The sequence below is a fragment of the Oryctolagus cuniculus genome, chromosome 6 (genome assembly GCF_964237555.1).
Source record: "Oryctolagus cuniculus chromosome 6, mOryCun1.1, whole genome shotgun sequence".
Lineage (NCBI taxonomy): Eukaryota > Metazoa > Chordata > Mammalia > Lagomorpha > Leporidae > Oryctolagus > Oryctolagus cuniculus.
The window spans coordinates 27,434,806-27,449,712 of record NC_091437.1 but is presented as its reverse complement, the minus strand read 5'-3'; the positions used below and the strand labels follow the sequence as shown (position 1 = coordinate 27,449,712).

Genomic DNA, 14,907 nt, shown 5'->3' with positions numbered 1-14,907 from the left:
TAGGCATGCAGCAGGCCGACATGGGATTTAACCGGGGCTGGGCTATTACCAGGCAAGTATGAAGAAGACAAGGAGTAAGCCAGCAGGGCTCGCAAGGGATTGCTCATGCTGACTTGCACAGGGGCAGCTGCTCGAGCCCACTGTCCACTGCTTGCCTCCGGTTAGCTGTGGCCTTCCCTCATCTCAGGATGTGAGGCTGAGCCCTGGCGATATGAACCTCCATACACACTTCCTCTGGCCTGAAAAGGCCCTCAACCCATACCCACCCAAAACGCATTCTCCGGGCTGGCATTGTGGTGCAGCAGGTTAAGCCGCCACTTGCACTGGCAGCATCCCATTTGGGCACTGGTTCGAGACCTGGCTGCTCCACTTGTTTTTTGTTTTTTATTTTTTAAGATTTATTTATTTATTTATTTGAAAGGCAGAGAGTTACCGAGAGGCAGAGGCAGAGAGAGAGCTCTTCTACCCACTGGTTCACTCCCAAATTGACCGCAATGGCCAGAGCTGCACCAATCCAAAGCCAGGAGCCAAGAACTTCTTGCAGGTCTCCCACGAGGGTGCAGGGGCCCAAGGACTTGAGCCATCTTCTACTGCTTTTCCAGGCCACAGCAGAGACCTGAGTCAGAAGTGGAGCAGCCAGGACTCGAACCGGCGCCCATATGGAATGCCAGCACTGCAGCAGGCGGTGGTTTTAACCGATACGCCACAGCACCGGCTGCTGCTCCATTTCTGATCCAGCTCCCTGCTAATCCACCTGGGAAAGCAGAGGAACATGGCCCAAGTGCTTAGGTCCCTGCACCCACGTGGGAGACCTGAAAGAAGCTCCTGGTTTCTGGTTTCGGCCTGAATAAACCCAGCAGTTGTGGCCATTTGGGAAGTGAACCAGCACACGGAAGATTTCTGTGTCTCTCCCTTTCTCTCTGCAACAAACAAAAAATGCATCAGGTTGGACACAGGGTCCACCTGTTGTGCGTCCTAAATCTCTCCCTCTCCATCCCCTTCCTTCCGCCCCCACCTGCCACATCGTGGACCTGGCGGGGCCACACAGCCAGGCCCTTCCCTCTGGGCACCACACATGGCAGCCCTGAAGCCAGGCCCGGGCATCTGGTGCTAGGCGTAGAGCCTCCAGTACCCTCGGGGGGAAAGACCAGCTCCTCAGGCCACGTTCCAGGCCAGCTATGGTCTGGGCCGACTTTCTTTCTTGCCCCCCATAACCTTTCCCCTCACCACCCCTTGCTCTTTGCCCTGGGCCTCCCCTCGCGCCCAGCAACACCACCTGCCTGGGTTGTGGCTCAGCCCCTCCCCCACCCCCAGGCTGTGAGCTCCCTGAAGGCCCTGAAGGCTGCTGGAGCTCCAGTCTAGGTGTCTGCTCTCAAGTAGAGGTGTGCGTGGTTTTGCGTGGATACAGACCCATCGTGCATGGCTGGCCAGATGGGCAAACAGGATGGAAACTCAGGCACCCCTCAGCCAAGGCCCTAGTTTCACAGCACCTGTTACAGGACACTCCATTAACATGTGCCTCCTGCTGTGATGCCCCGAGGACACGTCACCCACGGGATGCTCCTGCCCCACCATGTTCAACGCGAATTACCATGAGCAAGCAAGACAGACCCAGGATGTGGGACTCCCCACTCCACAAGACTCAAAGCTGTCAGTGTTGTAAATAAAAATTCTAAAAAGCAGGGGTTAATCCAGATTAAAAGGACATAAAATCAAATGCAATGTATGCACCCTAACCAAAAATTTTTTTAAAAGAGCCCTAAAGGATATTACTGGGACAGTGGGAGAAGTGTGAGTGTGGACTACGTGTGAGATGAAACTGCATCACCACTAAATCTCGGGGTGTGATGATAGCATAGCCATTGAGTAGAATGCCCTTGTCCTGGGAAATTAATGCTCAGGAATTTGGAGGTGAGGTGTTGACGTTCAAAGGCTGAGAGAGAAACAAACAAATGTGCAAAATGTCACCAGCCGGCAGACCTGGGTCCCTAGGTGGAGGGCAGACGAGCGGCCACTCATCCCACTACCAGGTGTGGTAAGATAAAGTCAGGTAGCAGAAGGAAGGAGTGCAGGGAGACGCTGCAAAGAGCAGAGCTCAGGCTGGCCTCATGGGGCCATTCCTTCCCCTGGGCCTTAGGCCTGCCCCGGGCTGGAGGCTGGAGTCACAGAGGCCACACGGAGGAAGCAGACTCAGCAGTGAGCAGACCCTCTTAGGGCACAAGGGCCCCAAGAAAGCAGCCGGAAGGAGACCATTAGGCAGCTATCACCCCGGGCAGGATGAGGGTCCCTCCCCCACCACTGCGGAGCTGTGGCAGGGAGCCAGGTCTGGCCCCAAGCCCACCCCAACCCCCCAAACACCCTTCGAGGGGCGACAGCCTGAGTGTATCCTCCTGTGCGAGGAGCTAGGCTAAATATGGAGCCCCAGACATAAGACGCCGCTCAAAACAGATTTTCCTGGAAAAGACCATCTGGCAAAGGCGGTCTAGAGCATCGTCTGTCGCGAGAGGCCGTGTCCACCGCGGGAACGGGGATGCCTGATCCCGTCTCCCTGGGAGACACCAGCTTAGTGCCTCAGCTTCCCCCAAGGCCACCCCCTGCCCAGATGGACAGGCCCTCAGTCCCGCCTCCTTCCTGAACCGCATCTCCAGGGATGGCTTCAGCAGCCAACAGTTCCGCCCAGGTGTGGATCCTGACTCGGCCACTGCCCGCCCAGGTGTGGATCCTGACTCGGCCACTGCCCGCCCAGGTGTGGATCCTGACTCGGCCACTGCCCGCCCAGGTGTGGATCCTGACTCGGCCACTGCCCGCCCAGGTGATGTCGAACAAGCAACTTCTGCCTCAGTCTCCTCTTCCACAAAATGGGAGCAGTGGTAGGCCTCCCTCTGAAGGCCTCTGTGTGGATGAAGGCACCGAGCACAGCAGTGCTGCCTCCCCACGCACAAGCCGGCCCAGGTAATGACCCCGGGCCCCCTCAGTGCTCTGGATGACAGGAAGTCATTCTCCCCAGCGAGCTTTGTTCCTTCCTCAGGGAAGACCCAGGGAAGCACTAGTGGTCAGGTCTACCGGGGGGTGCACACCCCAGAGCAGTGAGACCAGGACAAGAAGCGGGAGGGTGGGCTCTCAGTGTGGCACAGGGTCTCGGGCTGCAGGGTACGGACCACACAGGCACTGAAGCAGCAACCCTGCCGGGGGCTCCAAGGACAGGCTGGTCACCTCTCTACCTGGGGCGGGGCCACCACCCGCCACTCACCTGGTGCACGCCCTCCCCCCAGGGACTCGCCATGCTTCCACTGGGGGCAAACTTTGCAGTAACTCCACTCAAGGCCACTGCGTGACGCCACACGTAGGGGAGAGGGCCGCGGGGAGGGCAGGGGTCTCTCAGAGACAACACGGGCAGGGAGCTGGCACAGCCTACTGATTCACAAGGTGCAGCTTCCCCGGAGGCAAGTTCCTGACTTCTCTCAGCCCAGGGCCAAGGATGGGCTGGGAGGCGGTCCCAGTACCCCTGACCCACTGTCCCTCGTGCTTCCTGGCAGCCCCATCAAGCAGCCTCACTTCCAAGGTCTAGAGGAGGGGGCTGAGAAACTCAGGCAAGTGCAAGTGCCTTTCCCCAGACCCAGGCCGCCCAGCTGCCCTGGCCAAACCCTGAGCCCTCTCCCAGGTCCCCATGGGGCTCAGCCCAGCTTATCCTGAGCCCACCAGGAGCTTTAGATCCTCTTCCATGTGAAGGTGGCTCCTGCCCTCTCTTCTCTTCCTGGACCCCCCAAGATGGCACCAAAACAAAGGGGTGGGCACCAGACAGTGCTCCCCAGGGCCTGTGAAGAATCAACGTCCCCAGTTCGTGTTCCAGGGAGCCCCCAGATCCCCCAGAGACAGCAAGAACCTACACACCTCCTCCTAGCAGAGGCCCAGCTGGGCAGGGTGGTCCCCATGTCGGGACCCCTGCCCACCCTGCCCCAGCAGCCCTTCAAGGACCCCTCCCTCTCAGCGGCTGCCACGGCCATTATGTGCCTCTTCAGCCTTGCCCGCTGCCTGCCACGCCCCCGTGCCAGCCCCTGCTCCAGGCAGAGCCGGGGAGGCCTGGCCACCAAGCCAGGCTGTCAAAGTTGGGAAACTGGAAACAGAAATAAATCCTCAAAGCTGCTCCGTAGCGACGGTGGCCGCTGGCAGGCCCCAACACCCTGATCCCTGGCTGATCCCTGGCCACCAAGGCGCCACTGGCACCCCATCCATACACACACTTACCCTCAGATGGTACAAAGGCAGCAGGGGCCAGAAGGCAGAGCCCAGGAGACACTGGGCTGGCCGGTCCCGACCCTCCCTGCAGGCTGGGCTGGGCTCTCAGCGGCGCCCTCACTCCCTGGCCCAGACCCGGCCATCGCGGGCTTCCTCGCTCGGCCCCATCTCCATGACAACCGCATCCTTCGGATGCTCCAGCCAACGCGGAATTGATCTCGAAATGCAGCTTTGTTAAAGACCCCAGCGGACACCGAGGGCGGAGGGCGGCGCCGTGTCCCCCCCCAACCTCGGCAGGCGTCCCCCCCCCCCACAGGACCACCGCTCCCCTAACCCCCGCCCCCTCCCAGACTGGTTGTTTGAAGATGGGAGGGGCGGGGTCCCGGAGCACGCGGGGCCCCGGGGACAAGGTGGCCCCGCAGCCCCACTCACCGCTACTGGTCCCAGCTGCCGGGTCCAGCCTCTCACGGTGGGGCCATGCGGAGGCCGCCGCCAGACTGCCCGTCCCGCTCCGCCGCTGCCCGCCTGAGCTGCCCGCGCCCGCTCCTGTCCCTTCAGGTGTCGGAGCCGCGGCTGTGGAGAGGCTGAGCCGAGCGGGGAGGGCGGTCGGCGGGAGGGAGGGGACCGCGGAGAGGGGGTGGGAGGAGCGGGAAGGGCGGGGACGCGCGGGGCCACTGCGGGCGCGTGCGGGACCCCGGGGTGATGGCGGCGCCCAGCGATGCTCACCACGGCCCCAGAGCGCTCTACCGCCTGTCCTGCCCCGGCCCGGGAGGGCGCGGCAACCCGGTCCCAACCGGTCCTGCGTCGGGCCCTTTAAGAAAGAGGGGGAGGGGAGCGCAGCAAGGTTCCGCCCCCTCCCAGCCTGGCCGGGCCTCCCCCACCCCCTTGCGGTCCTGGAACCCGAGGCCAGCCCCCACCCCGGCCTCCAGACAGGACCCCTGGGCCCCAGACCCTGAGCCCCAATGACGCTCTGGTCCTGCTCGAGGTGGAGGGGGCGGGTCCCTGTGCTGTGGGTTCGCGTCTGACTCCCGCCATCCAGTGTCCCTCTGCAATCCCACATCTGCACTGGGGGAGGGACACAGGGACAAACAGACCTGGGGTATGGGGTGAGAGGAGAGCTGGGAACAGAGCTGGAGGGGGGTGGCAGAAGAGGGAAGAGAGACAAAGGAGAGAGACTCCAGGGGAGTGAGGGGCGAGGAGTGGGTCCCCCCCCCCCAGATGTCACTCCCACTGCTGGGTCTGGGGAGGACTCCTGGGCATACAGAAAAGGATGGGGAGGGACAGTGCTCCAACAAGACCCCAGGGCAGCCGGGAGCAGGCCCAGTTCCCAGAAGGGGAATCAGGCTCTAGGACTAAGGATACCACTGCCCCCCTCCCACCCCAGCCATTAGGCACTGCTTGCCACACCCACCTCCTTCCACCTGCAGACCCTAACTGGTGTTCTGCCCTCTGCCCGTGGAGCCTTCATGCTGCTTGGCTCAGCGAACTCCTACTCAACCTTCAAGCCCCTACTTAAATACCCCTTCCTCCTAGAAGCCTTCTCTGACCTTAGGGACTCTTCCCAGGGAACATGGAAGACTTGCTAACCCATGGGGAGGGGGCCGACCTGTTCAGAAACAGCAGAGGCAGCAGGAGCTGCGATCAGTCTCCCCCTCCTCGAGCTAGGCACCGCTGCTGTTAACTATGCACCTGCCACATGCCAGGGTCCACACTAAGTACTTCCCACCGGTCATAGTTAATCCTCAAAACAAACCTACAACCCATTTCATAGACGACAAACAGAGCCTCAAAGTCACTTGCTCCACGTCCCAGATCTGAACCTGCAGACACAGCCAGGCAGCTGAGAGAGCTCCCCCATCACACCCCTTACTGCCCATCAAGCCCCAGGATGTTCCCACAGGTCCCAGAAGCAAAGAGACCACCTGTGCAGCTGCCCAGGACCTGAGGGGGCGTGGCTACCCGCGGCCCTGTGCTGCACCCTGTGCCCTCTGCTACCTGTAGGCAGGGGAAACAGCAGCCAGCAGGGGCTTCCGGGGGAAGTGCAGGTAACCGAAGCCCACACTCCTCATCCCAGGGACCCGTGGCCTCCAGTCGCAGCCAAGCTACCCTTCCAGGCTTCCATATCCTCACCTGCCCCATGAGGCTAACAGGCCGGTCCTGGGGGACTGGAGAGGGGACAGTAGGAGCTGCTGTGCCCAGTGCCCACCCACGTGAGACCCGGCCCCAAGATGCACTCCGTACCCATGGCCACCCCAGCAGTAATGCCGACCACGCAGGGAATGACAGCATTCCAGGGGCCAGCGCTGTGGTGCAGTGGGTAAAGCCACCACCTGCAGTGCTGGCATCCCATATGGGCACCGGTTCAAATCCCGGCTGCTCCACTTCTGATCCAGCTCTCTGCTATGGCCTGGGAAAGCAGTAGAAAATGGCCCAAGTCCTTGGGCCCCTGCACCCGTGTGGGAGACCCGGAAGAAGCTCATGGCTTCTAGCTCCAAATTGGCACAGCTCTGGCCGTTGCGGCCAATTCGGGAATGAACCAGTGGATGGAAGACCTCTCTCACTCTGCCTCTCCTCCTCTCTGTGTAACTCTGACTTTCAAATAAATAAATAAATCTTTAAAAAAGAGAGAGAGAGAGTATTCCATTTCTGCCCACCCCATAGACTCAGCCCCACCAAAGCCAGGCCTGCTTGGGGCGATGCGGCCTCAGCCCGCAGTGTGGCCAACACGGGATGGCTCCGTAGATTCAGCTGTTTCCACCGAGTGTGGCACAGCTGGGGCGCAGGGCCTGGTCTCTACACCACAGCAGGGGGAGCCTGCCCCAGGAGCCAGGAGGCCTGGGTCCGGGCTCGGCCTCTGCCCTTCCCGGCTGTGTAGCTGCACCCTGCCCTGAAGCTCACGCCCCCTCAGTCAAGTGGCACTAGTTCAGAAGGCCGTCTGAAGGTCACGGATGGACTCCACAGGCAAGAGCTTCAGGTGCCAGGTAGCTATCCCTTGTAGCTTTATCTCTTGTAGCTTCTTTTAAGTTGTAAATCTACCCACTGGCTGACTCCCCAAATTCCTGCAACAGCCCAGGGCTGGGCCAGGCTGAAGCCAGGAGCCAAGAACCCCATCCTCTCCCCCATGAGCGTGGCAGGGGCCCAAGCACTCGGACCATCACCTGCTGCCTCCCAGGTGCACCAGCAAGGAGCTGGAGGGCAGAGAGGGGCGGGCCTCAGCCTCGGGCACTCTCACACAGAACGCAGGCTTGACCGCTGTGCCACAACACCTGCCCCATTCATCTCCTGTAGCCGCTTTACCTCCTGAAAGACAGGAGGAGCAGCGTGCCCCTAGCAGCAACCAAAACATACCGCACTCCCAGGGTCCCTCTGAGAAAAGAACCAGCAGTGTCTGTGTCTCCAAGTGTCCCCCCACTTCCACCCTTACCCGCCTCCCCACTTTGCGGGGGGGGGGGGGTGTCTCAGGAGGCCAGGGGCTCTCCCCATGGTTGGCTGTCTGGCCCTGGTCGATTCCAGGGGAGAGCACGGGAGCACCCAGCACCCTGGGAGGGCTGGGGCAGCGGGTCCACCTCCACGCCCACTCGGCCACCACGGCCTCAGCCATGGGGAGGCCTCCACCCGACTGCTGCACCCCCTGGGCCAGGAAAGGCCTCCTACTCTTCCTCAGCGACGCGGAGGGGAGAGAGCAGAGGCCAGACCTGGGAACCTGCCAACCTGGAGGAACTCCCTGGGGCCGACCCAGGCCCAGAGGAGGCCTGGTCTGGGGGGGGAGGGTCCCTAAAGCACCCAGTTCTGCCACTGTCCAGGCCCGTGGAAGAGAGATTGGATGCAGATTCCCCAGGCCAATCCGGCAGGGCTTTGCGACCTCCTGCTCTGTGCACAGCTCTGCTGGAACCTGCCCTTGCTCCCACAGCCACCTATTGGGGTCCTCTCCTGATTTCGCCTCAAACCTGACATCCGGGGAACCCCACACCTCCCATGCCCCCAGCACTTCTGATGACTTCACTGCACTCACGCTGGCTGCCCGCCTGGGGTGCCCCCCTTACCGGCCCTCACGTGGCCACTTCCTCTCCACTCTGCAGCTGCTGTCCTGTTTCTCTTTCCCATTAAGGCAAAGCTCCTTAAAAAGCTGCCCCTGCTCACTGTCTCCAGCCCTCCTCCCAATCCCTCTCCAATCCCACTCTTATCCCCCCACCCACACACATTCCAACACCACTGTTCGTCAAAGACCAGAGCACCATTGCTTTGTGTGGATGTGCAGGCTGGGCACTGCACTAGGGTACGTGGGATGCACGGAGGGTGCAGGAGGAGCCCAGCCTGCTCCCCTCTCCGCTGCCCCTGGCCTGGCAGAGGCCGTAGCCTCCAGGGGAAGGATGCCATTCCTCCACGCCATGGCGTCCTCACTCGGCGTGCTGCACGGCCAGCTACGGCTGGCACGCCCACGGCTTCCCAGCACTCGCGCAGGCGCCTGACTGACTGACTGGTCAGTGCTCAGTGACAGCCACGATGCCAGACTCCTCCTGGCCTCCCTGACCGCCAAACGCCCAGGCACTCGGCCTCAGTTCTCCATCACCTCCAACTTACTCTCCCCATCGTGGAACCATCGCAGTGTCAAAGCCTGGGCCAGCTACCCTGATGGCCCCAGTTCCGAGCATGTGACCCCCAGCCTGTGCCTTCCACCACAGGCTGACCGCACGGCTCCCCAGGATGTCCTAGGAGCAGTGCCATCTCAATCCAGGCCAACCTCCTCCTCCTGCCCTTCACAGACAGTGTCACAACCCATCAGCATGGGCCAAAACCCTGGGAGCCCGCCTGCCTCAGTCTCTCCTGCTGCACTTACCTGGGGCCACGTCACCCTAGCCCCAGCCACCATCCACGGTCACCTGGATTATGGCTGTAGCGCCCTACGTGGCCCCCAGCTTCCATCCGGCCCTTCTTCCAACATTCCCAACACAGCAACCAAAGAGCCCTGTTATTAAATTCATGTCAGGTCACTCCCCTGCTCCGAATCCACTAACGGCCCCCGCGTCACTCACAGTCAACCCAAGTCTCTACGCTGGCCACAGACAGCTCCCTCATCTGGCCCTAGGCCCGCTCTGACCTCGCTGCCTTCCTGCCACACAGGCCTGCACACTGCAGGTGCCCACCCACCTCAGGGCCTTTGCACCAGCTGTGCCGTCTGCCTGAAGACTCCTCCAAGTATCAGCACGGCTCAGCCGCAGCTTCCCGTGCTTCTCTGCTCAGATGTTGCCTTCCCTGACCAGGTTACCACTCCCCTGCCCCCCCACTCCCCCACCCCCAGCTCTCAGGCCCCTCGGCCCACGCCGATGTGCTGCGTGCTCACTTGTGGGCTCTGGCTGACCTCGGCCCAGAACACCGCCGCTAGACCACAGGCTCCCTGAGGGTGAGCACTGTGGGTCTCTGTAGCCCATAGGCTAGAGCCGTGCCCCACCCACAGCAGGGACCCGGGCAGCAAAGGCAACGGCACCTGCTCACAAGGGCTTTGAAACCAGAATAAACCATCCGGGTGTGACGGCCCCAGGCGGGCAGGGTGGACAGCCGCTGGGCAGGCACCGCTCCAGGCTCAGAGGACACTGTCGACACCCCACAAGGCACGCTGTAAGTCCCCAGCTCCTCCTTGAGCCCAGGGCCAGCACAGCCTAGGCACCCAGAGTACCATGAACCAAAGAATGAATGAATGAGGGGCACCGGACATAGGCACGGCTGGGCAGGCAGCGCTAGCCAGGGCCCCAGGAGGGAAGAGGCGTGGGGAGCCCAGGCAGGGAGCCCAGGGGCTTGTCAGCAGACCAGGGCTACACCACCCGCCGCTCCTGTGTTGGCCAAAGAGGAGAGTAGGGAGGGAGAAGTCTCCTACCACGCAGCTCCTGGCCCCGAAGGCGCCAGGGGCAGCAGAGGAGGGAGCCCACTCCCCCCCCCAACCCCACCCACAAACGTGGCCCCTGCCAGCACTGGCCCAGGGCTGGGGGACAAAGCCCCTCAGGGAGTGCCAGGGACTTGCCGTGCCCAGAGGCAGCCGGCCGTGGGCCCAGGATGCGGCCAAGCTGGGCCACGGCTTCATCTGAGGGCCTTTGTGGGCCTCTGGGCGCCTGTCCAGGATGGGGCTGCGACGGGCCAGGGTGGCAAGGCACGGGCACTCCCCTGCCGCCCACAGCCCCTCCGGCCAGCCAGGCCTGGCGCGATGGCAGCTTAGGGGAAGGACCCTCTTCTGCAGCCCCCAAGTCCCTACCGCAGAAGGGCCCGCGCCCCGGCCCACACCCACGCCCGGGAAATGCGGAGCTGCTAGGACCGGGGGCCAGGCAGGTCAAGCCCCCGGACAGTGGGGTTCCACAGGGCGAGAGCTGAGGTAGGCCTGGAGTTCACCTTCCCCGCACCCCGCGTGCTCCCTCAAGAAGCCCGGCGCGACAGAGAGGGCAAGCCTTGCTCCTTGCGGTGAGGCCCGGGGACACGGGCAGTCCTGCGCGCCCAGCCGGGCTGGGAGGGCGGCCGGGCCCGGCCTGCGCGGCTCTCTGCCTCCCTCTGCTGGCCGCGCCCGGACTTGCCAGAGCAGCCGGCCATACCGCCAAGCGCGGCCCGCGGTAGGGAAACCGAGCGAGTGGAGGTCACGGGGGCCCTGCCCGGCCTCAGCGCCGGCCCCAGGCACGGGCGCCCCACGACGCTCGCTCCTTCCGGGAGTCCTTTCTCCGTCCAACCTGAGTACTTGGTCAATGTGGCCCAAGTTGTCTCCCCAGGCCGGGCTCTGACCCAGCATGGATGGAAGACTGAGGCTCCCGTGACCATCCCACGGTGACCCAGACCCCTCGTCCGTGGGCCGGAGACCATAGAGAATTGATGGCGAACGTAGGGGTCCACCCCGCCCTCTCTCTCCCGGCGCCCTTCAAAAAGCAGGCCCGCAATGGAGATCTTTCGGGGTCGGCGCGCCACCTGACGGCGCCCGCAGGCACTGCACCGTCGCCCCGGCGCGACCCCGGGCCGGGAGAGGGCGTTCACGCGCGCAGCTGCGGGCCAGGCCGCGCCGCGCTGTCGCCACGCACGATCCCACTCCATCCTCACCGCAGCCCAGGAGCGGGACACTGGTCACCCCGCGTTAACTCTGAGCACAGACCCCGCAGCCGGAAAGTTCCACTCACCTCTAGTTTGCGGCACAGGCGGCTTCCGCTTCCTGGTGTGCGCCTAGCGCGCTCACCTGCGCCAGGGCCGGGCGGCTCCGGAGTGAGCTCTGAGGGGAGCGCGCCGCGGCCCCCATCGCGGACCCGCGCCGCTCCTGGGCGCGCTCCTTCCACGTCGCCGTCCTGCCCTCGTGCCCTCGGTGGTGCCCATGCCTTCTCCCCTGACGCAAACCTGCGCCGGGCCCGCCTCCGTGCGTCCCTCGGGGCTGGCGCGAGGGACACGCGCCCGGGCAGGCCCTGGGCAGCCCCTTCCGGGCTCCGCAATCAGGAGCCGGGGAGGTGCCCCGGGGGTGGTTGTAAGTGATAGAAACTCACTCCGGCCGACTTCGTCCGGAGGCGCGGCCTGCAGCGCGGCCGCAAGCGCCTCTTCCCGCTCGTCCGTAGCCCGCGGCAGCGGCCGGTCTCCAGGAGCTTCTTCAGCAGAGGGTCAAGATGGCCGAGGCAACGCCGAGCCCTCGTCCAGCTGTGGGGAAAGAAGCCTGCCCCGCAGGCCCGGTGCGAGCCCACGCTGGGGATTCGGTGTCCTGGGCCCAGCCCTGCAGCCACCGCTCTCCGCTGGGCTGCTGGTGGAAGGCGCCCGCCCCGTGGCAGAGCAGCGGCTGCTGCACCCGGCCTGGCCACGCCAGAAACCCCTTTGGAGGCCCTAACTCATTAATTCATGCCTTGGGGTCGGCGCTGTGGCGGAGTGAGCTAAGCCTCCACCTGCAGTGCCGCCAACCCATATGGGAGCGGGTTCGAGTCCCAGCTGCTACATTTCGGATCCAGCTCCCTGCTAATGGCTTGGGAAAGCAGCAAACGATGGCCCAAGCCCTTGGGCCCCTGCACCGACGTGGGAGACCTGGAGGAAGCTCCTGGCTGCAGCCTGGCCCAGCCCCAGTGGTTGCAGCCATTCTGGGGAGTGAACCGGCAGGTGGGAGATCTGTCCCTCCCTCTCACCCCTTCTCTCTGTAGCTCTGCCTTTCAAATAAATAAGTCTAAAAAGTCATTCCACGGTCAGATGGTGAGCCTCTGGTGTACCCAGCACTAGTCTAGGTAAACCACATCAGTGCACAAAAAAGACAAAACCTCTCGCCCTCCTGAATCGTGCTTCCTACCAGGGTGGGAGAAGAGAAGAAACAGGAAACACCAGGAGTGCGTGAAGTCTGACGTCAGCAGCAGCTGCTCAGGCGAGCGGGCAGCAGGGAGGGAGGGGAAGCAGAGTGGCGAGGACCCCACCTTGTGTCACAGGCCCTGGGTTTAAGTCCCAGCTCCACTTCTGCTGCAAGCTTCTTGCTATGAATGCGCTTTACCTAGAACAGTGGGAGACCAGGATGGAGTCCCAGGGTCCTGCTTGGCCTGGCCCAACCCCAGCTATTGAGGTCATCTGGGGAGTGACCAGTGGGTGGGAGATGTTTCTCTCTCTCTCTCTCTCTCTCTCTCTCTCTCTCTCTCTCTCTCCCCCTCCCTCCCTCCCTCCCTCTCTCTCTCTTTCTGGAATTCTGTTTCAAATAAATAAATAAATGCTTTTTAAAAAGAAACATCAAGGTTTAGCAAACGTTTATTGAGCACTTACTGCATGCAGGATGCTGGGCTGAGACCCAGGAGCTGCCAAGGGCCGCTGGGAGCCCACGCAGGCTCAGACGAGGCGAGCCCAGCCCCACCTTCTGTTCCCCGAGTTCTCAGGTGGATCAGCCTGGGCAGGCAGTTGCGACAGGCAGAGCTGACTGTACGCAGATTGCAGAGAGATCTTTCGAGAATGCTGTCCTGAGGCTGTGGTGAGAAGCTACAGCCGGATCCGGCTTCCATGACGTGCAGCCGGCACAAAGGGCTGTGGGCGAACAGAACGCAGCCGGGACAGAGGAGGGCTGCAGAGGCCGGCCACCGACTCTGCTCTCCGCCTGGACTCGGCTGGCCCCATACTGCTTTGTTTTTACCAGTGACTGAGATGAAGCCCTAGAGGCACGCTCAAAATGGTTTCAGAGGCGGAAGATAGAGGGAGATGACCTCAGAAGCCAAGAGGGGCCGGCGCTGTGCGCAGGGACACCCGGATCCATGTCAGAGCGCTGGTTTGAGTCCCAGCTCCTCCATTTCAGATCCAGCTTCCTGCTAATGCACCTCTTGGGAAGCGGCAGATGATGGCCATGTGCTTGAGTCCCTGCCACGCACATTAAAAAACCAAATGGAGCTGTAAGCTTCTGGTCAGCCTGACCCAGCCCTGGCCGCTGGAGGCTTCTGAGAGTGAACCTCTCCTCTCTCTATTGAGCTACCTTTTAAGTAGACAAAAACAAGATTTTTTTAAAAAGGTTATGCAAAGGTTTAAAAAAAAGCCAAAAAGGGGCAACAGAGTAAATCGGGTGTTTTTTTTAAGCTTTATTTATTTTTTTTTTTTGAAAGGTAGAGTGACAGAGAGAGAGAGAGAGAGAGATCTTCCATCTGTCGGTTCACGTCCACATGACCACAATGGCTGAGGCTGGGTCAGGCCAAAGCCAGGAGCCTGGAACTCTATTTGGGTCTCCCCCATGGGCGGCAGAGCCCCCGAGGACTTGGGCCGTCTTCCACTGCCTTCCCAGGAGCTGGATTGGAAGAGGAGCAGCCGGGACTCCACCTGCACTCACGTGGGATGCCACCGTTTGCAGGCAGCATCTTAACCCTCTGTGCCCAATGCCAACCCCAGAGAAAATGGTTAAGACCATGATGTCTGCAGCCAAACTGCCTGGGTTCTAATCTCGCTCCGCCGTTCTTGACTAGGTCAGTTCAGACAAGCAGCTTCACTTTTCTGTGCCTCAATGACTCTTTCTATGCTGGGAACAACAGGAAAAGAGTTTGCTTCTCCCATTACCACCAGCACCAGCTGAAGGGTTAACTCAAGACCAACAAGATGGAATTCAATGAGGACAAATGGAAAAGCTGACCTTCGGGCCCCAAGTTCAAATCCAGGGTTAGGGAGAGCGAGCTGGGCATCAGTCCATTCATCCATCCACGAGAAACAGCCTGAGGTGTCCAGCTGATGGCCAGAGCAAGTGCAGCCAGCCCTGTGCTGACCTTCAGCGAGGTTCTCGGGACGTAGCACCCAGAAACTTGGCAATATCACCCCGAGCCCCCACTGGCACAGGCCACCCTGCGTGGCTGAGAGTACGAAATGGCACAGCTCTGCACAGAGGTCATATCCGCTCTCACTAACCGTGCCTCTGCCCTGTGACCCAGCACCCAGGAGAAACAAACACACGTGTTCACACAAAGGCCTGTCCAAGAACGGCCCCAGCGGCTGTGTTTACAACAGCCACGAACGGGAGACAGCACAGGTGTCCAGCAGGGGGCAAAGGGGGGCCACCGTTGCGGAGCAACAGGTTGAGCCCCTGCTGGCAACGTCACCACCACACCGATGCACTGAGCCCCGGTTCAAGTCCCAGAAGCTGCACTTCTGATCCAGCTCCCTGCTGCCGCATCTGGGAAAGCAGCAGCAGATGGCCCCAGTGCTTGGGCCCCCACACCCACGTGGGAGCCCCAC

The 14,907-nt window shown here is 62.0% G+C and overlaps 1 protein-coding gene across 4 annotated transcripts in view; it reads right to left on the bottom strand.

Moving 5' to 3' along the window:
- Positions 1–11,624, bottom strand: part of PSD2 (pleckstrin and Sec7 domain containing 2) — a 56,373-nt gene extending 44,749 nt beyond the window's left edge. The window contains exons 1-2 of one of the 4 annotated variants that reach the window (XM_051843451.2): positions 4,963–5,100; positions 4,669–4,820 (exon numbers count right to left, since the gene is read on the bottom strand). The gene's annotated coding sequence lies outside the window, so the exon portion shown is untranslated. Of the gene's footprint in view, positions 1–4,245; positions 4,480–4,668; positions 4,931–4,962; positions 5,101–11,381 lie in introns of those variants that run through there. The other 3 variants (XM_051843449.2, XM_051843447.2, XM_051843448.2) reach the window with 3 other exon arrangements.
- Between the last annotated feature and the right edge of the window lie 3,283 nt (positions 11,625–14,907).